This window comes from Alligator mississippiensis, chromosome 1, assembly GCF_030867095.1.
Source record: "Alligator mississippiensis isolate rAllMis1 chromosome 1, rAllMis1, whole genome shotgun sequence".
Taxonomy (NCBI): Eukaryota; Metazoa; Chordata; order Crocodylia; family Alligatoridae; genus Alligator; species Alligator mississippiensis.
Genome location: NC_081824.1, coordinates 435,673,604 through 435,698,987, shown reverse-complemented (window position 1 = coordinate 435,698,987; position 25,384 = coordinate 435,673,604). Strand labels below are relative to the sequence as shown.

At 47.5% G+C, this 25,384-nt stretch overlaps 1 long non-coding RNA gene across 1 annotated transcript in view; it reads left to right on the top strand.

Moving 5' to 3' along the window:
* LOC132247737 (uncharacterized) overlaps positions 1 to 20,194 on the top strand; it is a 42,476-nt gene extending 22,282 nt beyond the window's left edge. Inside the window, exons 3-4 of the long non-coding RNA XR_009459109.1 lie at positions 16,842 to 16,998; positions 18,573 to 20,194. This is a non-coding gene — a long non-coding RNA (uncharacterized LOC132247737). The remainder of the gene's footprint in view (positions 1 to 16,841; positions 16,999 to 18,572) is intronic.
* Positions 20,195 to 25,384: the final 5,190 nt, after the last annotated feature.

Here is a 25,384-nt window from a genome sequence, read left to right as displayed (position 1 = left end):
TTTTGTAGTTCCATTAGTCTGTGTAAGGAGATCCTCAGCCTTCAAGGGGCTGAAATCCAGTTGCAGATGGTCAACAGTTAATAGTTTGCTGTTAATAGTCTGCCTGGCTGGGAACAAGCTGAAACTGCTGACTAGTTAACCAGGATGAAGTCTTAAAGAGGGTTAAGAGCTGGAAGGGGAGGGAGAGACAGAAACAGAGAGAGAATGGACAAGCTGCAGGGCTGGGGAGAAACCCAGAGTCAGAAAGATGGCTGTCCTATGGCCTGAAGGACAGCAGCAGAGTCTGGTTGGTTTGTTTGTTTACCTTGGTTTGGGTTGATTTATTTACTGTGACTGTGAAACCTCTGTGAGAGGAATAAAAATGGAAAGCCTGAATACAGAGCTGATTAGCCTAGATGCAGAAGCTGGCTGAGTGACCTGCTTATATGTAGTGGAGAACGTGGGCAGCTTACATTTTCCCAGCATTATGAAGTCAGAATGTGTGTTAAAATGGCTAGAAGGCTTGCAGCAGCAATAACTATACCAGCATCTGCAACTACAGCAGCAGCATTTCCAGTGGGAACAACAAGAGAAGCAACAGCAGTTTATTCAGTGTTTATCTGGAGAAGACCCTCATACAGATTGGCATGTCACCCATTCCCAAATGGGGAGGGCAGAGTATTTGACAAAGGTGGGGAGGTAAATGACCTGGAGGTTTCTTAGAGACTTTTGAGCAGGTGGCTGAGACCTACTAGTAGCTGAAGGAACAGGAGACGGCTGCCACCGCAGCCAGCAAAACTCTCCTGGCCCTGTGCACATTGTGTCACAGCTGGCAGTAAGCCCCCTACCAAGTGGGTCTTCCCTGCCCAGCAGGGAGTTTGCCAGGAGCTCTTCTGGGTGTGGGTGAGCCTCCTGCTGGGCAGGTCCCCCTGCTCAGCAGGGAGCTGGCCAGAAACTGTCCCACAATTGGGGCAGCTGACAGTGAGCGCTAAGCCCCCTGACAGGTAGGGGGATCACTGACAGCTGCCCCAATTGTGGGACAGTTCCTGGCCAGCCCCCTGCTAAGTGGGGGAGCATGGGGCTCACTGGCAACTGCCCTGCTTGGGTTCCCAGCCCCCACTTGCCCCCTGGAGCAGCTCTGCATGGCACAGATCTGGAAACTCTGGAGAACAAGTGGGGGCTGGAAGCTAGGACAGGGGACGGCTCCCCAGTCCCAGGACTGATCAGCTCCTGAGGGGGAGCCTGAGCAGTGCCGGGACAAGGGACAGAGAGCTCTCTATTCCCTATGGCCCTCTGCAAGTTTGCTCCCAGTCAGCATCTACAAATGCAGTACTGCGCAGTGACTACTGCATGCTTAATCTAGTACCCATATTTACAGGTACTAGATAACTGCACAGAAGCCTATTTTTCTGAACAAAAAATGTCCCGCATGTGTGGACTGTGATACTTTACTGTCCAGCAGATTAGTGTACTGTACAGTAAAGTGTCTCAGGTAGACTCGCCCAGTGTGACCTACACTGGTTTGTTTGTTTGTTTGTTTGTTTGTTTGTGTTGATTTGTCTATTGTGCTATGAAGCCACTGTTGAAGGAATAAAAATGGAAAACCTGAACACAGAGCTGACTGGCCTAGATAAGGAAGCTGCGTGAATGACCCACTTCTAGTATGGTAATGACATTCCAATTCAGGAGACTCTTCCTATTCAGGACACAGTGAAGTACATACTTAAGTGCTAAGTATTTGTTTAATTCTATCGATTTCAATTGGGTCTTACTGTATATACTTAAGTATTTCCTTAAAACATAGACTAAGACAGTAATAGTCATGTAATCTCTCTCATTTCATTGTAGAAACCCCACCCAATTTATAGAATTAGAATCAGAGAAAATTAGGGATCTCAGGAGGTCATCTAGTCCAATGCCCTGCTCAAAGCAGGACCACCCCCAACTAGATCATTCCAGCCAAGGCTTTGCCAAGCTGGGCCTTGAAAACCTCCAAGGATGGGGAGTCTATCACCTTTCCAGGTGACCTGTTCCAGTGCTTTACCACCCTCCTAGTGCAAAAGTTTTTTCCGAACATCCAAGCTAAACCTCCCTTGCTGCAACTTGAGACCACTGCTCCTTCTTCTGTCATCTGTTCCCACTGAGAACAGCCTAGCTCCATCTTCTTTAGAACAACCCTTCAAGTAAACTAAATAAACTCAGTTCCCTCAACCTCTCCTCATAAGTCATGCTCCCCAGCACCCTAATCATTTTTGTTGCCCTATGCTGGATTCTCTCCAACTTGTCCACATCCTTTCTACAGTGGGGACCCAAAACTGGACATAGTACTGAAGATGTGGCCTCTCCAGTGCTGAATAAAGGGGAATAATTACTTCCCTTCATTTTGCTGGCAATACTCCTACTAACGCAGCCCAGTATGCTGTTAGCCTTCTTGGCGACAAGGTCACACTGTTGACTCATAACCAACTTACTGTCCACTGTGACCCCCAGCAATTTTTCTGCAGAGCTGGTGCTTAGCCAGTTGGTCCCAAGCATGTAGCTGTGCATGGGATTGTTCCACCCTAAGCGCAGGACTTTGCACTTGTCCTTGTTGAACTTTATGAAATTTATTTTGGTCCAATTCATCTAAGTCACTCTGAAGCTTAGCCATGCCCTTCAGCATACCCACTACTCCCCCAGCTTGGTGTCATCCATGGAAGTGCTTAGGGTGCAATCCATCCCATCTTCCAGATCATCAGTGAAGATATTGAATAAAATTGGCCCCAGGACTAACCCCTGTGGCACTCCACTTGACGCCGGCTGCTGACTAGATCTTGAGCCATTGATTGCTACCTATTGAGCCTGATGATCCAGCCAGTTCTCTCCACCTTACAGTCCATTCATCCAACCCATGCTTCCTTAGCTTGATTGCAAGAATGCTGTGTGGAACCATATCAAAAGCCTTGCTTAAGTCAAGGTATATCATGTTTACTGCTTTCCCTGTATTCACAGAGCCAGTTATCTCATCATAGAAGGCAATTGGGTTAGTCAGGCATGACTTGCCCTTGGTGAATCCTGACTGTTCCCAATCACTTTCTTTTCCTCCAAGTGCTTAGAAAGGGATTCCTTGAGGACCTGCTCCATGATTTTTCCAGGGACTGGGGTGAGGCTGACCAGTCTGTAGTTCCTCAGATCCTTTTTCTTCCCTTTCTTAAAAATGGGTGCTATATTTGCCTTTTCCAATAGTCTGGGACCTCTCCCAATCACCATGAGTTTTCAAAGATAATGGCCAGTGGCTCTGCAGTCACATCAGCCAACTCTCTCAACCGCCTCCGTGTCCGATGCAGTGCATCCAGCCCCATGGACTTGTATGCATCCCGGTTCTCTAAATAGTCCCTAACCTGTTTTTTCACCACTGAGGGCTGCTCATCTTCTCCCAAAACTGTGCTGCCCAGCACACTAGTCTGGGAGGTGACCTTGCCTGTGAAGACTGAAGTAAAAAAGGTATTGAGTACTTAAGCCTCTCTCTCACCTGTCTCACTTCCCCTGATCACCTTCTTGTTGTTAACATACTTGTAGACATCCTTCTCGTTACTCTTCTTGTCACTTGGTAGTTGTATTTCTAACTGCGCTTTGGCCTTCCTGATTTCATCCCTGCATGCTCAAGCAATATTCTTATACTCATTGTACCCGCCTCCGTTCCACCAGGAGTTCACGCACCGCCTTTGCCCGGGCCCAAGATCTCGTGCACCTGGGCTTTGCTAGTGCGCCCCGGAGTTTACCCCAACTGGTATCTAGGGGGACCCCAGAACTCGCCTGCCACAACTTTGATGACGCCTTCAGTGGGGGGTCTTCCCTTGGGGTGTACCCCAGCGCCGGCGTGCTCCTCTGCGGGTACTCTCAGGGCTCCGTCCTCCCCTACACCCCGGCCATTCGCCACCTTAGGGTCTTCCTATTCTGGCCTCTAACCCATTCTTGCCTTGTCCTCTCTTGCCTCACTCCACGTGGCCGTCAACAGCGGTCTTCGGACTGGGTATACCCCCAGTAGGGAGGCTGACTTGATCCCTCCTTCCCTGGGATGCGGCTGGCCTCTTTGCTGCTCCAATAGCTTACGCCGCGGTTACCCTCACCGTCGGCTCTGTGGTGCGGAGTGCAGTTGGCCCCTCTCTGGGCGCTGCTGCCGACCCTGCTGCCGCCTCGGCTGCCGGCTTCCCTGCTGGCTGTGTTCCAACATACGGAGCTGACTCCTCCCCTCCTCGTGCTGCTCCTGGCTGCTCCGCCGCGTTGCTCGCAGCCGTCTCCACCTTCTCCTTGTGCTGTCCCGCACTCTGCGGGTGGCGGCTGATCCCCCACTCGCTGGGGCTCCGTGCTCCAGCTCTCTCTTCTCAGCCACCCCGTTGCCTCGGCGGGGCCGCCTTTTGTTTCTCCCGGCAGGCGTGCCCCGCCCCTGCTGCTCAGCCGCAGCTGGATAAACGCCTGGCTGACGACCCGCGCCGGCACAGCCGGCGCGTGGACTCCCTTCGGCTCCTCCGGCCCTGCGGGAGGTAAGCGGACCCCTTTGCTGCCACGGGGGTCTCCCGGCGTCCCCACTCCCCTGGGACACAACCCCCCCCTCAAAATGCCTTGGGGCGCTCCTATTTTACCTTTCTGGGGTACACCGGGGGAGTTGTCTGCCTTGTACATCTGCGGCTCTATTGTTTCGCCCAAGTCGCTGCTGTTGCACCTAGACAGGAAATCCGCCACAGCGTTTGATTTTCCAGGCCTGAACACAATTTGAAATTTGTAAGGTTGTAGGGCCAATGCCTACCGGGTGATCCAGGCATAATCGGTCCTGGCAGTGCTCAGCCATTGGAGCGGGGCATGGTCCATTACTAGCTTGAATTCTCGGCCCATTAAATAATATCGGAAATGGTCCATGGCCCACCGAATGCCCAAGCATTCCCTTTCTATTGTGGCATACCTCTTTTCTGCCGGTGTCAACTTGCGACTGGCATATGCTATCGGTCTTTCAATTCCTTCCTCCTCCTGCATGAAGACGGCCCCCACTGCCGTTTTGGACACGTCCATCTGTAAAACGAAAGTTTTCCCGAAGTTAGGAGTATGCGTTATCACATCCTCGCAGAGGGCCTGTTTTAATTTTCTAAAGCACTGCTCCATGTGCTTCATCCACCTTACTGCCCCGTTCTTCCTCCCCTTTAATGCCTCTGTCAAGGGAGCCGTCAGTTCCGAGAAGTGGGGCACAAACCTCCGGTAATAGTTGGTCAGCCCCAAGAATGATTGGAGCTGACGGCAATTTTGGGGGGCTGGGAAATTCCGCACTGTTTCTACTTTGTCTGCCAGGGGTCTGATAGTGCCTCTACCCACCAGGAATCCTAGGTATTTGGTCTCCCTTTTTGCTAAGGCGCATTTCCGCGGGTTTGCTGTAAGCCCGGCCCGCCTTAGTTCCGACAATACAGCCTGGAGGGCTTGTTTATGGTGCATCCAGGTTGGCGAGTATATAATGTCGTCGATGTAGGCCGCCGCGTACTCTGCGTGTGGGGCCAGCAGTCGGTCCATTAACGGTTGGAATGTTGCGGCCGCCCCATGTAGCCCGAAGGGCATTCTTACGAACTCACATAGGCCCCAGGGCATGCCAAAGGCCGTCTTTGGCCGGTCGGCTGGGGCCACTGGGATTTGCCAGTATCCCTTGGCCAAATCCAGCATTGATATATATTGGGCCTCTCCGATCCTCTCTATTAACTCGTCTACCTGGGGCATGGGGAATGCGTCAAAGGTTAAACGCGCTGGCCACCTTCTGTAGTCAACGCGTAGTCTCAGTGACCCGGCCGGTTTTCGTACGGGGACCAATGGGCTTTTCCAAGGGCTTCGGGAAGGTCTCACCACTCCCAGTTGTAGCATGGAGTCCACCTCTTCCCGCACAGTGTCTAGCAAGTGGTGCGGGATGGGCCTCCACTTCTCCCTTACTATAGCCCCGGGAGGTGTCTTAATGGTATGCGTTGCGCCATGGACCCACCCCGGCTCTTTGCAGAACACATCCCGGAATTCCCGAATTACCTTCCGTGTTTCCTGCTTCTGTGGTTCCGACAAGTCTTCCCCTATCCCGATTAGTTGCTGTACCTCGCCAGCCGGTGTCACGTCTCGCTGTTGCCCTTGGGGCCCCAAATCCTCCCCTTCAGTCTCGACGAAAATTACCCAGCCCGTTGGTTCTTTCCATTCCCGCAGCAAATTCACATGGAAGATTTGCTTCTGTCAGCGATGACCTGGCCCCGGTGCGCTTCGTAGTCCACAGGCCCGACTCGCCGGAGGATCTCGAAGGGGCCTTGCCATTGTGTCAGGAACGGGCTTGCGGACGTGGGTAATAGCACTAGTACTCGCTGCCCAGGTCTGAAGACCCGCTCTCTGGTGTTGTTGTTGTACCTCTCCTTCTGCCGCGCCTGGGCATCTCTCAAATTCTCGTGAGCTATGTTCTGGGCTGTTCGTATCCTTTGTTGGAAAGCCTGGCGATATTCTGCCGGGTCCTGCACCCCCCCAGGGTCCCGCTCCCACTCTTCTCGGAGGACCTGCAGCCATCCCCTCGGGCGATGCCTGAGGACCAGCTCGAACGGGGAAAACTTCATGGAGTCCTGAGGGGTATCTCTGAGAGAGAATAGGACCAACGGCAACAGTAAATCCCACTTCTGAGGATCTCCCTGGATGCACCGTCTCAATACCCTCTTTAGGGTGCCGTTCAGGCGTTCCACCAGCCCGTTGGTTTGGGGGTGGTACACCGAGGTTCATATCTGTAGTATTTGCAGGGTCTGACACACCACCTTCATGACGCCTGGCATAAAATTTCGGCCCTGGTGGGTCAAAATCTCTTCAGGGACCCCCATTCTTGCGACCCACTTTGTCAGTTCTTCCGCCACCCGGGGAGCCGTGGCAGTTCGCAACGGGACGGCCTCGGGATACCGCGTCGCATAGTCCACCATGACTAGCACATACTGATGACCGGAACTGCTGCGGGGCGAGGGCCCCACAATGTCTAGGGCTATCCTCACAAAGCGGGTATCTATGACTGGCATTGGCTGTAAAGGGGCCCTAGCAGGGCGCTCGGTCCAGGTCTTCTGACACTCTGGACAGGCTGCACATCGGCAGGCCACTTCTCCCATCCCGGGCCAAAAGAACCACCGTCCTACCTTGGCCAGGGTTTTATCTCGCCCCAAATGGCCCCCCCACTGGGCTCGCATGGGCGAGTTGCCAGACCGCCTGGTGGAACTGTCTCGGGACTACCAGCTGTGCTTCCGCAGGGCCCTCCCGCCTGGGCCCTGGTACACGATAGAGGAGGTGGTTCCTTACCTCGAATTGGGGCTGCTCCCCTCTGGGTGACGCGGCCTTGGCTCGGTCCTCGTGGGCTCGTCTCCAGTGGGTTTCGAGTTCCGGGTCCTCATTCTGTGCCTCCCGGAACTGTCGGCTACTGGCGATACAGTTTAGGTCGAGGTTTATGGAACCCTCAATGCTGGTCGGATCCGCTTCTTCCTCGCCTAGCCATCCTTCTCTGGCTCCCATCTTTTTACGGGTGAGTTCTACGTCTCTCACTCACTCCAGTACATCGTAGAGGGATGTCCAATCTCGACCTAGTAGCATCTCACATGCTAGCTTTGGCATCACCCCAATGAGTAGCTCCCCTTGGTGCTCCATCATGCGTAGCTGTATCCATTGTCGCCTCACGTGCTTGGTTTCTCCATGGAGGCAGGCCACTGCCACTGGTGGGGCCTCCCTCCCTTCTCGGCGTCAGACCACGTCGGCTCTTACCATAGATTGGGCACACCCTGAGTCAAGAGTGGCCCGTACAGGCCAGCCGTCTACCCAGGCCTTGACAGTCGAGCAGCTCCACGTTGCGTTCCCCTCACAGCAGGCGTAGCTGCAATCCATAGGTTCACCCACTTCTGTGCCATGGCGCCGGTCAGGGAAACCTCTGGGTTGGTTAGCTGGGACCCATTGTGCAGCAGGTTGCGTGGGGCATTCTCATGAGAGGTGCCCCCTCTGCCTGCAGCAAAAATGCACTACGTCTTTGCCAGCCCCCTGGGCCTGTCATCCCTAGTCTTCTGTCCAAGCTTCTACTTCTTGTAAGCTTCCTTTCTTTGTTTACACTCACCTAAGATTTCTCTGCTAAGCCAAGCTAGTTGCCTGCCATATTTGTTATTCTTCCTGCACATCAAGATGGTTTGTTCCTGCACCCTCAATAAGGTTTCTTTACTATACAACCAACTCTCCTGGACTCCTTTCCCCATCACTGACTCCGTCTAGGAACTGATGGGCAGGATCCCTTGGGAGGCCAAAATCTGCTTTTCTGAAGACTATGGTCCATACTCCACTGCTCTCCTTTCTTCCTTTTGTCAAGATCCTGAACTTGATCATGTCATGGTCACTGCTGCCCAAATTGCCATCCACTTCTACATCCCCCCCCCACCAATTCTTCCCTGTTTGTGTGCAGCAAGTCAAGAAAACCATGGCCCCTAGTTGGCCACTCCAGCACTTGCACCAGAAAATTGTCTCTGGTACTCTCCAAAAACTTCCTAGATTGCCTGTCCACTGCTAGATTGCCCTCCAAGCAGATGTCAGGGTTATTGCAATCCCAGATGAGACCCAGGGCCTGTCATCTGGAAACTTCCTCTAGTTGTCTGAAGAAAGTCTCATCTACCTCATCCCCCTGGTCTGATGGTCTATAGCAGACACCCATCATAACATCACCCTTGTTGCTCTCTCCTCTGACCTTAACCCAGAGACTTTAAACAGACCTATCTCCAGTTTCAGACTGGATCTCTGAGCAAGCATATCATTCTTTAACATAAAGTACAATTCCTCCTCCTTTTCTCCCCTGCCTGTCCTTCCTGAACAGTTTATATCCATCCATGACAGTGATCCAGTCATGTGAGCTATCCCACTAAGTCTCTGGCATTCCATTTGTGACCTATGCCAGAATGCTAGGCTGGGAGATGTACCAGATTCTGGGTCCTCAGGGTGCCAGTACCCTTGGGAAACCCTCTAAGGCAGGTCTGCTGATTTTGTGGTGTCCCATGGAGAGTTATGTCCCTCACCCTCACTGCCCAAGAATTTGGTCCCCGCCCAATAAACCTATTGGTTGCTTTTATTATATACAACCATACACATTAATGATTAATCAAAAGATGAAACACACACGTGTCAACAGTTAATAATAAAATTAACCATTTGAATCAAATTTACAATTGCAATATTAGGTGAATAATTTTAACACACTGGGTGGTCCTACTTGCATTAAACAACTTTAATAATTACGTTTACCTGGTGATAACCCTTTAAAACAGTTCTGTGTCCCCCCTCCCCCCCCCCCCCCAACCCAGGTTGATTTTCCTCTGGTTACAATCCCCCTCCCATAACAATAAATGGCAACACAGCTTTAACTATGATCCACTATTAGATGGCAGAGGTGAGGCTTCTGCTGCTCTGGGGAAAGTGGACTCTTTGGTGTTTCTTGGTAATTTAGCAAAGAACAGGTCTCCACTCAGCCACTGCAGGTAATAAGCTTCTTTTCTTTAGTTTCTTTCTGAAAACATACACCTCCTGCAATTACTAGGGGTTAAGTGTCCCCCCACATACCCATGCAGGGTTTGGGATTCTCATAGCCCACTTGCTGTTTGGGCTGTCTCTTTTCCCCAACACCTCCATATGCAGATAGTGGATTCCCTCTGCAGGTCTCTGTTCCTGCAGTACAAGCTTTTCCAGCTCAAACAGAGGGCTACTCTCCAAAGGTCTCTCACCAGGCAGCTTCTCCAAGTTTCTAGTCAACTTACCAACTCTTTCCCTGGGTACCTGATTGCACAGCTTCAACCTGGGTAGGGAATCAGCCTCTCCTTGGATGACTCAGGCTCTTCTCCATTCTGATGTCTGCTCCCTGGCAAGCCTCAGCTCCATTCCTTACTGCCTGAGCTGGAGAGGAGGGGACTGAGTCCCTGTCCCTCTCTCCAGGCTGGCGTTGGTCTCCTGTAGTTTTTCTGTTTCTCTTTTTCCTCCCTCAGCTTTTTTATGGCTCAATAGCAGCCAATCAGAGCCCTTGGTTTACAATGGGGCCTCTGGTCACAGTTCAAGTGTTCCAATAAAAAGCATGCACTGTGCACAGTGTACCCTGGTGCCTAGAAAAGCTATTGCACCCTCTGCAAACTTTTTGCTGCCTTTCTTGCAAAGTTCTTAGGCACAGCTCACCCACTCAGCTTGCAGTCAAGTGAGCCTTTGCAGCTGTTACACAATCACACCATAGTTCCTTGACTGTGTGAGGATTTCCAATTCTACCTTCTTGTTTCCCAGGCTATGTGCTTTCAGACAGCTGAGCTAATGGGTTAACTCTGGATATCTACTCATTTCTATGCCTTCTCTCTCTCATTTGCTTCCTATGAACCTTATCTAAAGTTCATTGAAGGCAGGAGGTCTTTTTCCATTGACTTTGATGAAATTTCAATCAGACCCCTTGGCATTGCTCTTCTCACTTTTTTCTCTTTTCTTTCTTTGTTCTTTGTTTGGTATATATTTTTATTGCCTAAGTTATAACAACCAGCTATGGAAGTCTGATTCTCTTACTAGTCTGTATTATTTTCTGTGTTCTCTTCCATCTGTGCTAGGAAGGTTGAAAACAAAGTCATACTGAAAGTGAACTGAGAGACTATAGTCTGAAAAAAGGGCACTTTAAAGTAGATCAGCTACTGAATTTTTATTCATGGCCTATGCTAATGAACGCCACATGCAACACTTCTATAAATAATGCAGTTTTCTTTGTGTGCGCCTAAATTTACTGCTTCTGGAAGGTAGGGGCGGGGGGGGAGGGTTTGGCAACCCTGAAGACTAGAATCCTTTAAAACAGCTCAACTTTCCATCTCCCCTACATACTTTAAACTTAAGATTAGTTGAACTATGGATTCAAGGGGGTAATTCATTCTCTCTTTTCTTCTATCCCTGGCCTCTCTGCTGAGCCTGACAACAAGCCCATATTAGTGCCACTTGATGGTAGGTTTCCTAAGGCTGTGAGCACTAGGAAGCTGCATTAAGAGCATCCAATTTGTGTCATCCAGGCTATGAAAGAAGTACTTGGTGGTAACATCTTTCAGTTAATACCAATCAGAACTGGCTATGAACCAGAGATGAAAGACACAGTAATCTTTTCCTGTGAGTCATCAAATTCCCTTAGTTACTGTTCTTTTTAAAAACATTTTATCTAGTACTTGATTCACCACTTACAGAATTCTCAGCTGTCGAAAAATACTCCTAACAGTAGCATTTGCTTATTCCAATACTGCGTCTCAGACCCAGATTTTATTATACAGTGAGAACAACATCAGATTTTAAATTAATTTGTACCATTTTTTAAGAGCCATCTCTGCTTTTGGATCTCTGCCTAATTTCTCCATCAAAAGAGAAAGGAAGGGGGGTGATCCAGGAATATAAAACACAAGCTAGCAAGAGGGTGAAAGCTGGTATCAGAATTTTATATCTGCAATAAAGGTCAGGAAAAGAAAAGGAAAGGAAGCACAAGAAACTGAGCCAGGATACTGATGACAAGACTTAAAAAAATCTTCTTTTTTTTTCTGCTTATGAAAAAATCTGATCTTTGGGCCATATGCTGTCTTAGGGACTGAGCTTACAAACAATTACCCCTTCCCATGTACATTATGTTAACATGAGGGTGAGATTGGAGTGAATAGGCATCTATGTAGGCATCTACCTATCAGAGATTACTATAGCACTGAGGACATGGGAAGACAGACTCTTCAGTATGAACTATAAAGCCACCAGGGTCCTTGTTGGCATGTTCAATATATTAGTGTGCACTAAAATCTGTTGCTGTGTTTCTATTACTACTGTTACCCAGACTCAAGTGTGTCTATTCAGGAAACAGTCACACTCTTATTTTGCTGAGGAGACATCCCATAGTTACTTCTGCATAGAGACCCATTGGTTTAATGAAACTTCATACAGGAGTAAACCAGTTCCTGGAACTGTTGTTAGGATTCTGGTTCTAGGGATGTTAATGGGAAACGCGCAAAGACTGAAGGCAATGTATGGCCACACTTTAGAGATGTCTCCACTGCACAGTAGTTTCTCCTTTGTAGTAATAAAGTACCATTCCACTTATGTCTGTATAGAAATTGTGCACCAACCCTCCTTGGGATTTGGAGCAGTACTGTCCAGGTTGTCTTCTGGGAGCTATCAGTCATAATAGTAAAGGTAATGTTTGTTAGTTGTACACCAGTGCTTCATAGTTAGAGTACATGCTACTTCATGCTGGGTTGATGGTGATAACATACTGAATCCCTAGCTAGTTAGGATATCTTGATTCCCTAAGACCTGATTCAATGTCCACTGAAATGTTTGGGGGATTTTTTGACCTGTACCTATCTCCTTGCTGGGGCATAATATAGATTCTCTAACTTCCTTATTAACAGCAAACCTACATCCTGTGCTACCCTAGCTCTTGCACATTACTTCTTTACCACCCCTACACAGGACTTGCTGGTCATAAAAGTGTGGAATAGGTTAGGTCAAGGAGAGTGAACAGTGAATTTTGGGCTTCAGAGACAGCAGGAGCATCTACGTGTCTCCCTAGGATAATGTAGCGGAGCACTGTATTGCTGTACAGTGTGCTATGGCAACGTGGGTCTACACATGATTGCCAGCTACATCACCATAGCAATACACTCCCCCAGTATAGTGTGCTGCTATGGCAACGTAGCTGCAAAATCTAACCGTGCGCTGCGTGCACAGTGCAATAACTACCCATACTGTGCCATGCTTTAGTACTTCCAAAAGGAAGTACTAAAGCATGGCAATGTGTAGATGTGTCCAGTGAAGCCCTAAGTCCTGTTATCACAAAGAAGCCCAAATTCAGAAGGACTGTTCCCAACATCTATTCCAGCAGAATTTGTCCATTAGACTTGAATAATATTTTTAAAGGAAACATTCAGGTTACAAACATTTTGAAAACAAAGAAAGACATTCTAAACCCTTCTCCATTACCTTTGCCATCAGAGGATCAAATTCATCAAGCGTAGGCTTCTTGATTGTGGACATGAGAGAAATGTATTGAAATGAGACATTTTTCCCTTTTTTAAAATTTTTTTTATGGTTACAAGCTTCTACAGAATTGGCACTGTCTGCTGCTCCATTCCCTTCACACAATTTTTTACAGAGCTATTGACTTTGATCCAATCCTCCTGAATATATTTTCCATGTGGTGCTGCTTTAACACAAAGTCCAGATGATTAAAACAGACTGTTTTGTAGAACATTGGCACAAAATTGGGAGCAGGTACTCAAATTTTCATGCACATTCTTGTCTAGATGGTTTTGTACTCTTACAGTGTGCCACATTGAAGCTTGCCACTTCTGAGAAGGATACAGGATTGTTTCAACTTAAAGTAAGTGACAATTGGTTTAATACAATCTTTCAAATAACTTACCAAGCAAGTGTTTAAAGGGGCATCTTTGCAAAGTTAAGGTACAAAACTGGTAAAATATAGAAGTCAATTTACAACAAACATCATGATCCCAGCACTGGGACAAAAGGCCAATTTTATTCATTTCTAAAAAGCTAGCAATAGCTTCTCTAATAGTAATTCAAAGAGTCTGGAGATCTGAAAATCAATCTTGTACTGCAGAATTCAAAGCAGCAGAATCTGATCTCTGTAAATTCTAAGCAATTACACTGGCTTCAGTACTGGTTGAAGTTAATTGAGTTACTCCAGATTTATCACCTAATCCATAGCCATTAATGACCTAATCCATAGCCTGTGGAAGCCATTAGTTGAGGCCCTTCTGCTGTAATGGAATCAGAATCTGGACCAAAACATTTAATTCAGTTTTGCTTTATGTATATCAGGCAGTATTGCCTACAGTACCTGTAGTTCATACTAGATATCTGAGATGTAATTTCTACCAAGTCTCATCACCATAACAGCAAAGGCATGGCCTTTTTATTGCCCTCTATACAAATATTTTTATATATACCATATATTTTTATATATATATTACCATATTGAGACAGTTAAGCAGATGACACCTCAGTTCCTGGAGAAATTATGGAACAGGTCCTCAAGGAATCCCTTTCCAAACACTTGGAGGAGGAGAAGAAAGTGACCAAGAACAGTCAGCATGGATTCACCAAGGACAAGTCATGCCTGACCAACCTGATTGCTTTCTATGATGAGATGACTGGCTCTGTGGATGCAGAGAAGCAGTGGATGTGATATACCTTGAATTTAGCAAGGCTTTTGATATGTTCCCACACAGCTTTCTTGCAAGCAAGCTAAGGAAGTATGGGTTGGATAAATGGATTGTAAGGTGGAGAGAGAGCTGGCTGGATTGTCAGGTTCAATGGGTAGTGATCAGTGGCTCAAGATCTAATTGGAGTGCCCCAGGGGCTGGTCCTGGGGCTGGTTTTGTTCAATATCTTCAGTAACGATCTGGAAGATGGGATAGATTGCACCTTAATCAAGTTTGCGGATGACACCAAGCAACAAATTGGAGAATTGGACAAGAAATCTCATGAAATTCAACAAGGACAAGTGCAAGGTCCTGCACTTGACACAAAAATAAACATGAGTCGCCAGTGTGACGAGGTAATAAGCAAGGCTAACCGCACTCTTTCTTGCATCAGCAGGTGCATCACAAGCAGGTTTGGGGAGTGATAATTCCCTTGTATATGGCATTGGTGAGGCTGCAGATGGAATACTGCATCCAGTTTTGGGCGCCGCACTTCAAGAGGAATGTGGATAACCTTGAGAGGTTTCAGAGGAGGGCCACTCATATGGTTGAGGGCCTGCAGGTAAGACCCTATGAAGACAGACTGAGGGACCTGAATCTCTTCAGCCTGTGCAAGAGAAGGCTGAGAGGTGATCTTGTGGCTGCCTACAAACTCATCAGGTGGTGGGGGTGGGGATCAGCAGGGAATAGGGGACACTCTGTTTACCAGGGCACTCCTCAGGGTTACCAGAAATAATGGCCACAGACTGAAGGAGAATAGATGTAGATTGGGCAAAAGGAAGAAATTATTTACGGTAAGGGTTGCCAAAATATGAAATGGGCTTCCAAGGGAGGTGGTGCTTTCCCTGACCTTGGAGGTGTTCAAGAAGAGATTAGATAGGCATTTTGCTGAGGTTACTTAACCCCAGCGCTCTTTCCTGCCTGGAGCAGGGGGTCGGACCCAATGATCTACCAGGTCCCTTCTGACCCTAAAAATCTATTAAATCTATGCACTTAAGGTGGAACATTCCCATTCAGAGCTACATGCTTGGGACTACCTGGCTAAGCACCAGTTGTACAGAAAAGGACCTGGGGATTACCATAGACAGTAAGATGGATATGAGTCAGCAGTGCGCCCTTGTTGCTAAGAAGGCTAACAGCATACTGGGCTCCATTAGTAGAAGCATTGCCAACAGATCAGGAGAAGTAATTATTCTGCACTGGTGAGGCCACATCTGGAGTACTGTGTCCAGTTTTGGGCCCCCACTATAGAAAGGATGTGGACAAGTTGGAGAGGGCCCAGCGGAGGGCAACACAAATGGTGAGGAGGCTAGGGGACATGACTTATGAGGAGAGATTGTGAGAATTGAGTTTATTTAGTCTACAGAAGATAAGACTGAGAGACGATTTGATAGCAGCCTTTAACTACCTGAAGAGTGGTTGCAAAAAGGATGGAGCTAGACTGTTCTCAGTGGGGACAGTTGACAGAACAAGGACCAATGGGCATTTTTATAAATGCTTCCAATGCAGCACTGGGTGCTTTTAGTGCTAATTAAAAGCAGGTGCAGGTGTATAAGTGGTGCAGCATGTCAGCTCTGAGAAAATGGCAGGCGGTGCACTTTGAACTAAAACACATTGAACTTGTTAGTTCAAAGAGCACCACCCACCATTTTCTTAGCACTAATGTGTACTGCACCACTTTATACACCTGTACCTGACACAGTGCTGAGAACATCAGTTATGTTCTCCAGCAGACTCACTGCATGTGTGTAAGTGACCAATGGTCTCAGTTGCAGCAAGGGAGGTTTAGCTGGGACATTAGGAAAAATATTTCTCACTAGGAGGATGGTGAAGCACTGGAACAGATAGTTGGGAATGGTCCTGCTTTGAGCAGGGGGTTGAACTAGCTACTCTCCTTGAGTCCCATCCAACCCTTATTTTCTATGAGTCTATTAAATGGCTGGGAAGCTTAAAGATACCACCACATCATATTTAACTGCCTTTAATGCTCTTATTGTATAACAACTGAATTGGGGAATATCTGAAAATTTATGATATGACTACAAAAGATGTTTGGTAGGTCAGGACACTGAAGTAACTGGTGATTGCAGCATGGGTAGGCATACCTATATTAGCTTTTATCTAAGAGGATAACTGTCACAACCCAAAGTTGTGATTTTTTTGTTTGTGTGCGCTTCGGCACTAGCGGGAAAATAATTTAGCAAAGTGCAGCTTCTTTGCACGGTGGAGTTTTCTGCCGCAGAAGAGAACCCCGGTGCAATGGAGAATTTCCCGCCAATTTGTAGCTTTCTTTTCATGGTGCATTTCTTTTTGCATCTAAGAAATGCTCGGTGCAAAGAGTTCCCGCCATTTGTATTCAAATTTGAGCCACATTACTGGTTCACATTAAATTATGCACACGTGGCGGCTAGCGATTGGCTTGCTAGCCGTATAAAGAGCTTGGGTGGTTTCCGCCCAAGTTGGAGAGAAATCAAAGTCGGAGAGAAATCGGAGTGAGAGAGAAACCTTCACCTTGCGTGAAGATCTCTAAGCGCTGCAGATCCTTACGGACCCAACGTATTTCTTAAAAGGCAACAGGGGCCTGACCAGCCTCTGGCCTCTCCCCGTCGCTGTTAGATTCCTAGACGTATCCCTTCCTGCACGAGAAACAGACGAACCCACGGAGCTTCAACAACTCTGTGGGAGAGAGCGAATTTGTCGTAGTCCTCTAACGAGGATTTAAGTGGAGCTGTACCTGGAAAACTGTCCAGCCTACACCATGACCACCTTTGGTGTAAGTAAACAATCTTTAAATCAACCATTACGCGTCCGTGACTAATTCTAGCTCGCCCCGGTTTTCTCCGACCCCGCGTGCCCGGGCTGCTGGCCACGGCCCGCGTGTGCAAAACGGGCCACGGATCACCCCCAGCCCGCACAGTAACCATACCCATTGAGAGAGAGAGAGACAGACAGACAGACAGACCTCAGTGTGAGCTCTAAAAACCAGGAAAGCACTTTGATTGTGTGTGCCAGGTGTTTAAACTGCACTGAAGTCTCTGTGCTACTGACTGATCATAAATCTTGAATTTTTTCTTAAGTCTTCAACTGTAGACTATGGACATATAGCACCTTAGGGAGGGCAGCTAGTATGCCTCACTTGTTTAAACAATAACCCCTGAAGCAGAAGAACTCTAAATATGCAGTTTAGTGAAGAAAACCTGTAAGCATTGTATCCAACAACAGGCCCATGATATATGGTTGGGAGCCTGCCAATATTTAGTACTCAGAAAATCCAGTAGGTTTGTGTCTTGACATCTCAAAAGCCACGAGCACCAGTTGACAACCTTATTAACTGTCTGAGATCAAGGACAAATTGGGCATGGAAGTCAAGCTGCCATGGGTAGCTAGCTTGGGCACCAGCAGGAAGCTAGTTTTCTAGCTAGTTCAGATATGTCACTAAGACTGCAGTATCGATACACTTTCTGAGGTGCCAAGAGCAGAACAATTATGAAAGCTGAATTCTTACTCCCTTAAGAGCCATCTGAGTAGTAGAGATCAAATACTATATATTGCTGCCTTGGAGAAGAACTAACTGGACTGTATGATTTTAAACAGAGGACTGCAACTTCTAAGAATGCTATTCTGGCACTATTCATGAGCATTAAATTTAAAACAATGTTACAGAGAGAGTCTTTTCCATTCCAATTAACTCTTCAGTTCACAAAAGCAGAAGGAGGTAATGAAGGTGAAATGTGTCTCTAGAAATATGCATAGTCTATCTTCTGTACAGAAGAGCTGCTGCCAGGAATTGAAGGAACTGAAAGGTTAATGACTGATGGCTCAAGGGGGCTTCCAAAAACAATAATGCAGAGAACTTTAGATTCACAATGAATTTCTATAGTCCTGAGCTGGTGCACAGACTATGAAACCTCCTGTTCCAGCTTATAGCTGAGGAAAATTATTTGCGGCCCTTTGGAGGCTGGCAGAACAGAACAGGACTTGCATTCAGTTAGTTTCCAAACAGGGTTCTGCTGAACTGCTCTGACTCCTATGAGATGCACAGCTGAATGTCAGGATGTGACCTTAAACCTAGGACCTTGCCCTACCTGGTGCAGCAGCTCATCCCAGTTTGCCGCCTCCTCAGCAGAACATCAGGGCAGAAACAGGTAGCCAAAACCCCCCATCTAGGTCTAGGTACACACCCGCTCTCTGCCACCAGAGTGGCCAGCCAAGGTCAGCTGAGCTTACCCCTTCCGAATGTAAACCCTGACCCAGAAGGGGAAGTGCCTGGGTAACAAGGTGTAGCCTTGTATTTAGGATGCTGTATCCCTGGCTAGTGCTGCTACTGACTCTGATGGATTCTCCTAGATACCTGACCCTGGTTCCCTGGACAGATCTCCTGGCTGCTGACTTCCTGGCTTCTCTTGATCCTGAAGTGACCCCTGGACTTGGCCGCCCATATCTGGCATGACACTAAAGTCATTTGTGTTGTAGCCTTCAGGAAAACTACTGTATCAATCACATTCATTCCATTTTGAAAATCAAATATAGAAATGCAATTGTAAGTTTTCATCTAGAGTGTGTTGGTGATTTCCAGGTCAAATTATTTTTTTTCAGGCAAATTTTCTTTTTGTCTTTCCCATTTGTCCTGCATGCCTGACTTTGGATTTGAAATCCAAACTGTGATCTTTGTGGTTTATGTACCACCTGAAAAAGGTAGTGCAGATGTTTACAGGGGGGTTACAAAGGTAGAATTTAGCCCTGCAGCTGAAACTTAGTTGATGATAAACTGGTCAAAAAATGGAAAAGCCAGTTTCAAGAAAAAATTCTAAAACTGGTTGGCTTACAGGGCTCACCAAAGTTGTCATTTTTCCCTACCTTTTATTCTCTATAGAACAGCAAACAATGATGGCCAAGTTTTGGGGGGGTTGTTTGTTTTTCTATTTGTTGTTTTTAAGTAGTTTTTAGGTACCCACTTTGAAACATTTTAAGGAGATCTAACTTTTTTCAGAGGATAAAGCTTAGTATTGACTCCACTTACTGGTGTGTTGGGTGGAATATAAATAGTCTCATGTGGCACTTTTTACCAGGTGCCTCAAGACAGTCATTATGACACAACTGGCTCCAAAACTTATTTTGGGGTGCTAACAGTGATGAAAGTGTATCTGGCAAGATGCAATTTGGGGATAGGATCTGGAGCAAACCTGTGTCACTTGCTGGCAAGCAGTTGATGCAACATAGTGGTCGAGGCTCTGAACAATATATTTCTGCAGCATTCTAGTCGCATATGCACACACTGTTCTTCAGTCATTGCTGTCATGACCCAAAGGTCTGGTTTTTTGGGGGGTTTTTTGTGTGTGCGCTTCAGCACTAAGAATTATTCCCGTGGGTTTACAGCTTCATTGCACGGAGGAGTTCTGCTGCGCAGAGAACCCATGTGCAAAGGAGTGTTCCCGCCACTTTTCAGCTGTCTTTGCAGGGTGCATTTTCTTTGCAACACAGAAATGCACGGTGCAAAGGAGTTCCTGCTCGTCGTATGCAAATTTGTGCCCCGCAATTGGCTAGTGCTAAATTATTCACACGTGGCGGCTAGCGATTGGCCTGCTAGCCATATAAGAGGCTTGAGCAGTTTCCGCCCAAGCCGAAAAGGACTCCGCATCCATCTCGTGGGGACTCTGGGTGTGCGTGGCAGGGTAATAGAAACCCTGTGTGTTGCTCAGAGGAGTTTGGCGGCCTGATCCACTGCCCACCTCTTCCCGTCTTCGAACGGAGCCTACTATAAGACGTATTGACGAGTTTTATGCGTGCTTGTCCTGGACATCCGGAGTTCTGTCTGCGTGGAGCCTAGCAAACTCCACGTGATTGTTCGAGTTCTGTCTGCGTGGAGCCTAGCAAACTCCACGTGTGTTCGTGTTTTCTGTTGTAACCGCAACTCGAGCAAGTTCTCAGCCTGCACCGCGACCATCTCGGTGTAAGTAAACAATCTTAAAATCAACCATTACGTGTCTGTGCCTAATTCTAGCTCTGCGCCCGCCCTCTCCGACCCAGCCTGCCCGGGCTGCCAGCCACAGCCCGCGTGCAGAGCGACGAAAAGGGCCCGGGGCCTGACCCGGCCCGCACAATTGCCATGTGGCAGTATAAGACACAACACTGTTCTTTGGTTGTTCTAGAAATCTTTCCTATCCCAACTTCCACAAGCCTGCTACAATACGCTGTCTTCACTGCCTGTCATCAACCCCTCCTTCCTCCTTTAGCTATTTCCCTCAAAAGTCCTCCCTCTGTTCCACATGTAGTAGCCTTGCTCCAGATCCAATTTTATGTCTTTCCCTCTGTTTTCTACAGTCCAGTATTACTAATGCTCATAACTGTATTGTCAACAAGGTCATAGTTCACTTATCATTTATGGTAGTGTGAGAGAGGTTCTCGTATCTAATCAAATTCCAAAATATGTAGGGCTCAACTCATGGTAATCTGTAGTTCTATAGCCACTTTACTGCTTAGGAAAAGCAGCTCCTTCAAACAGTTGGAGACAAGATAGTGGCATTAAAGACAAAGCGGTCTCCTGCCTTTGTCTAAGATGCAAACAGTATCTGGGTGTTAGACTAGAGCCCAGCCAGTGCATCTTGGAAGCCAGCTACCAGCCACCAGGATCCTGAACGTGGGCAGTGCCACACTCTCTTTTGCTTCCCGTTCTGTAGAAAAAATTGGGTTGGAGTTCCAAGTGTGTAAAAGTTGTTAAGTTCCTTGTGGTGGATCTGGGGTGAAGTAGTCCCTGAGTCATGCTTACACTTCCAGGGTAAGTACCAGTTCTGCCTCCTGTACCCATAAATCTCCCTAAGGGTGGATCACTTGCATTGTTTATCATCATGGTCGCAGAGGAAAACATGGTAAATCATGTAGGTGGAGCCTATTCTATAAAGAACGGTGAATATCAAAACAGTTTTTTTTAACTAGATACTGAATTCAATTGGAAGCCCAGTACCAGAGGTGTAGAAAACTCAGTGTGCCCAGGACAGGGGCGGAGATAACACCATGCTTAGACTCCTGATGGCACTGGGCAAACTCCTAGTATTGGGGTCCCCCTTTGCCAGAAATGATGATAATAATAATAACAAAATTACCACTTTTGGGCCCCCTTTCTGTCCAGGGCCCAGGCAGCCACCCAGTTTGCCCATGCCTATGCCAAGAGGGCCATGGAGGAAGGAAGTCTTACCTTCCCTGGGCTCTTTGCAAACTGAAGACCACTAATACTGCTGCCACTGCTGAAGCAGTGTCCCTCCAGTGGCAGCAGCCCCATGGCACAGGTTTCCTGGGAACCATTCCTTTGGAGCCCATTCTGTTCACTCCCCCTCCTCCCCACCCAACCCCAGATATGCTGTTGGGTGCAGGGCCATGGAAACTCTAGCAAGGGCTAATGGAGGGAAGAGCACCATTTTGCTCATGCCATTCATTCCCCCACCCCTGCGCCCTACACCCCACCCCTCAGACACACTGCTGGGTTCAGGGATGCTGCCATGGCTGGGCACGGGCAACACAGGACTGCCCTGCTATAGCAAAGACTCCTGGAATAGAAGGATTCTGGCAGTCTGGTGCCTGAGGCTGGTGCCCCACTCACTCCATCTTTGTTATGCTATTAGCCAATACAGTGAGCAAAATACTATAATGAAACAGACAAGTGGTAGCATTTTTACAAGCTAAAGCTGATTTTAAAATATAGTTAGTCATAATAAATTTGTAAGCACTCATGTGTGGCTCATCACAGCCAGATTTGTATCTGAAAAGCTGGGGTGCAACCTTCAGGCTAGGTGCAGGCAAGGGAGCATACTATTTAATTATCATTTATTTAGACAACCAACATCATCCAAGAGACCAAAAAGTTCCTGAGGCTGTAGACTAGTACTATGATTAGGGTTGCAATTGATGTAATGCTTTTTAAGAGGCCACTTACAATTGTCCACTCAATTCTGGAAAAAAAGGGGGGGTGGGAACAAGAACAAGCAAATGAACAAAAAAAATCTGAATAAGTACATCCCCCAAGAACAACATTTCCAGGTGCTTTGCAGTATTGTAATAATGCAGCCAGTGGTGTCATCCTTCCTGGAAGCTTATCACGTACGTTTTGGCAAGGCTGCACTACTGGTCTTCATCTCCCTAGATCTTCTTGATTTTGCTTAAGCTACTTTTGTAATAGCTGTTTGATTGGAAACAAGGTGTGGTTGATTTAATGAATCTGTGTCTGTACTGGGCTGCCTAGAGACTGGGATATCTAGATCTGTAGTGCTTTTATGGCCATTTGACAATAAAGTGAGTTAGATGAGCACTACTTTTTGGAAGCTCACACCAGTAAAGAAAAGACTATCACGTGAACTTCAACACCAAGCTGTGAATCTTAGCAGCACTATAATAAACATTCATTTATAGCTCAGCACCATGGAAAAGTAACAAGTCTCTCTAACAGAAGGTAAAGCAGGTTTCACTGCCATTGCCTAAACCAGTTATTCAGAATATGGTGCTCTGACAGACTAAATTAATGTTGACCTTGAAACAGGCAGAATAAACTACAACTGTCCAAAAATTCGGGGAAGAAGACGGATGCTCCTTGGATAAGTTTTTTGAGGATGCTGGATGAGCACTGTAAACAAGCCCTGTTTCAGTGACTCCAAGTCAAAAGGAAGCAAGGTTGACTTGGAGGGATAACTTGCAGTATGATAATGACTGAAGCAAAGACTGTGTCAATCTAGAACTTGAATAAATTAAAGGAACGTGCCCAGACTAGAATTGTTTGGCTATTACTGACCTCTGCCTTATGCACAATGCAGGTATATTACCTTGAATTGGAATACGTGGTCTCTGCTACATTGCATCTCAGTGCTTCCATCCTTTCCAGTATGTTTGTTTATTCTTCCAACGCTATTGTGACTTGGGCAAGCTCTAGTAGACCCATATTCCAGATAGGCACTGAGATACAGACAGTAAAGACTAGAATCTAGTAGAACCTATTGGGCACCTAAGTGTACTGTAAGGCTAGGTACAAATATTCCAAAAGCTTGAGGCAGAATCAATCTAAATTTACATGGTTTTCTGTAAGCAGTGTCATTTAGATCAGTAGCAAACAGAGCACCCATTCACCCTTTGGTGGGGGAGGGAAGGATGGGTGGGAGTTGGGGAAGAAAGATCACGTTCCACCATTTTTAAACCAGTCTATGTGTCCTGAACTTCTGTTCTGTTCTAGGTATAGACTTGTTTCTGATACACTTATGCTGGTAAAAATGTAATGTCTGTATCTGGCCTAAATGCAAAAGGTAGGTGTGTCCTCCTCCTTGATGTGTCATAGTTTCATAGTAGTTTCATAGTAGTTAGGGGTCAGAAGGGACCTAAATAGATCATCTAGTCTGACCCCCCGCCACTGGCCGGAGCACATGCTGGGATCACACGACCCCAGACAGGTGTTCATCCAAACTCTTTTTTAATTTGCCCAAGGTAAGAGCGAGGACCACTTCGCTAGGAAGTTGGTTCCAGATCCTAGCCACCCTAACAGTGAAATAGTGCCTCCTAATCTGTAACCTGAACCTATCCTCCAGCAGCTTCTGGCCATTGTTCCTCGCCACCCCAGGTGCTGCTGGGGGGACTAGGACCCTTCCTATTTGCTGCTGATCTCCCCTAATGAGTTTGTAGGCAGCCACCAAATCCCTGCTCGGCCTCCGTTTACTGAGGCTGAACAGGTTCAGGTCCCTCAGCCTCTCATAGGGCCTGCCCTGTTGCCCTACAACCAAGCGGGTGGCCCTCCTCTGAACCCTCTCAAGGCAGGGCACATCCTTCTTAAAGTGCGGTGCCCAGTACTGGACGCAGTACTCCAACTGAGGTCGAACCAATGTCTCATAGCGGGGGAGTATCACCTCTCTGGACTGGCTTGAGATGCATCTTTGCATGCACAACAAGGTGCAGTTGGCTTTGCTGGCTGCGGTCTGGCATTGGTGGCTCATGTTCATTTTGGAGTCAATAATGACTCCAAGATCACTTTCCACCTCTGTGCTCTCAAGGGGGGAGCTCCCCAGCTTATGTATGCTGTGGATTCCTTCTCCCCAGGTGCAGCACCCTACACTTATCCACATTGAACACCATCCTATTACCACCCGCCCACTTCTGTAGTCTGTCTAAATCTAATTGCAGCCTCTCTCTCCCTTCGAGCGTGCCTACCTCTCCCCACATCTTGGTGTCATCAGCAAACTTGGACAACGTGTTTTCTACCCCCTCGTCCAAGTCACTGATGAAGATGTTGAACAGTGTACGCCCCAGGACTGAGCCCTGGGGGACCCCACTATTCACATCCCGCCAGGTCAAGTACGACCCGTCCACTACTACTCTCTGGATGTGCCCCATCAGCCAATTTCTGACCCATCCAACTGTGTAGGCATCAATGCCACAGTTGCTCAATTTATTAATGAGAATGGGGTGAGAGACGGTGTCAAAGGCCTTCTTAAAATCCAGAAAGACTACGTCCACGGTGACACCATCATCCAAGGATTTAGTTACCTGGTCATAAAAGACCATCAGGTTGGTCTGGCAGGACCTGCCTTTGATGAACCCATGTTGATTTCCCCTAGGCATGATTTCCCCTGCTGGGCCCTCACAGATGTGATCCTTGATAATTTTTCCAAGGATTTTCCCCAACACTGGTGTGAGGCTTATGGGCCTATAGTTTCCTGGGTCCTCCTTTCTCCTTTTCTTATAAATGGGGACCACATTAGCTAGTTTCCAATCTCCAGGCACCTGGCCCATGGACCACAATTGCTCGTACAGCCAGGCCAAGGGCAGAGCAATGACCCCGCCAGCTCTCTCAACACTCATGGGTGGAGGGCATCAGGGCCGCAGATTTAAAAACATCCAGCCCTTCCAGAAGATCCCTAACTACTTCTGCGCAGACCCGAGGCCTGGCAGAGCTATTCCCAAGATTATCCCTACCTGTGGTGGGAGAGCTGTCCTGGTCCCTGTCCAAGAAAACAGAGGCAAAGAATTTGTTAAAAATTTTGGCTTTCTCATCTGGCGTAGCCACAAGATTACCATTTGAGTCTAACAGGGGCCCTACATTACCCGGTGCCCTCTTCTTACTCCCAATGTATTTGAAGAAGGACTTTTTGTTGTCCTTAATCCTGGTCGCTAGCCTGAGTTCCATCTCTGCC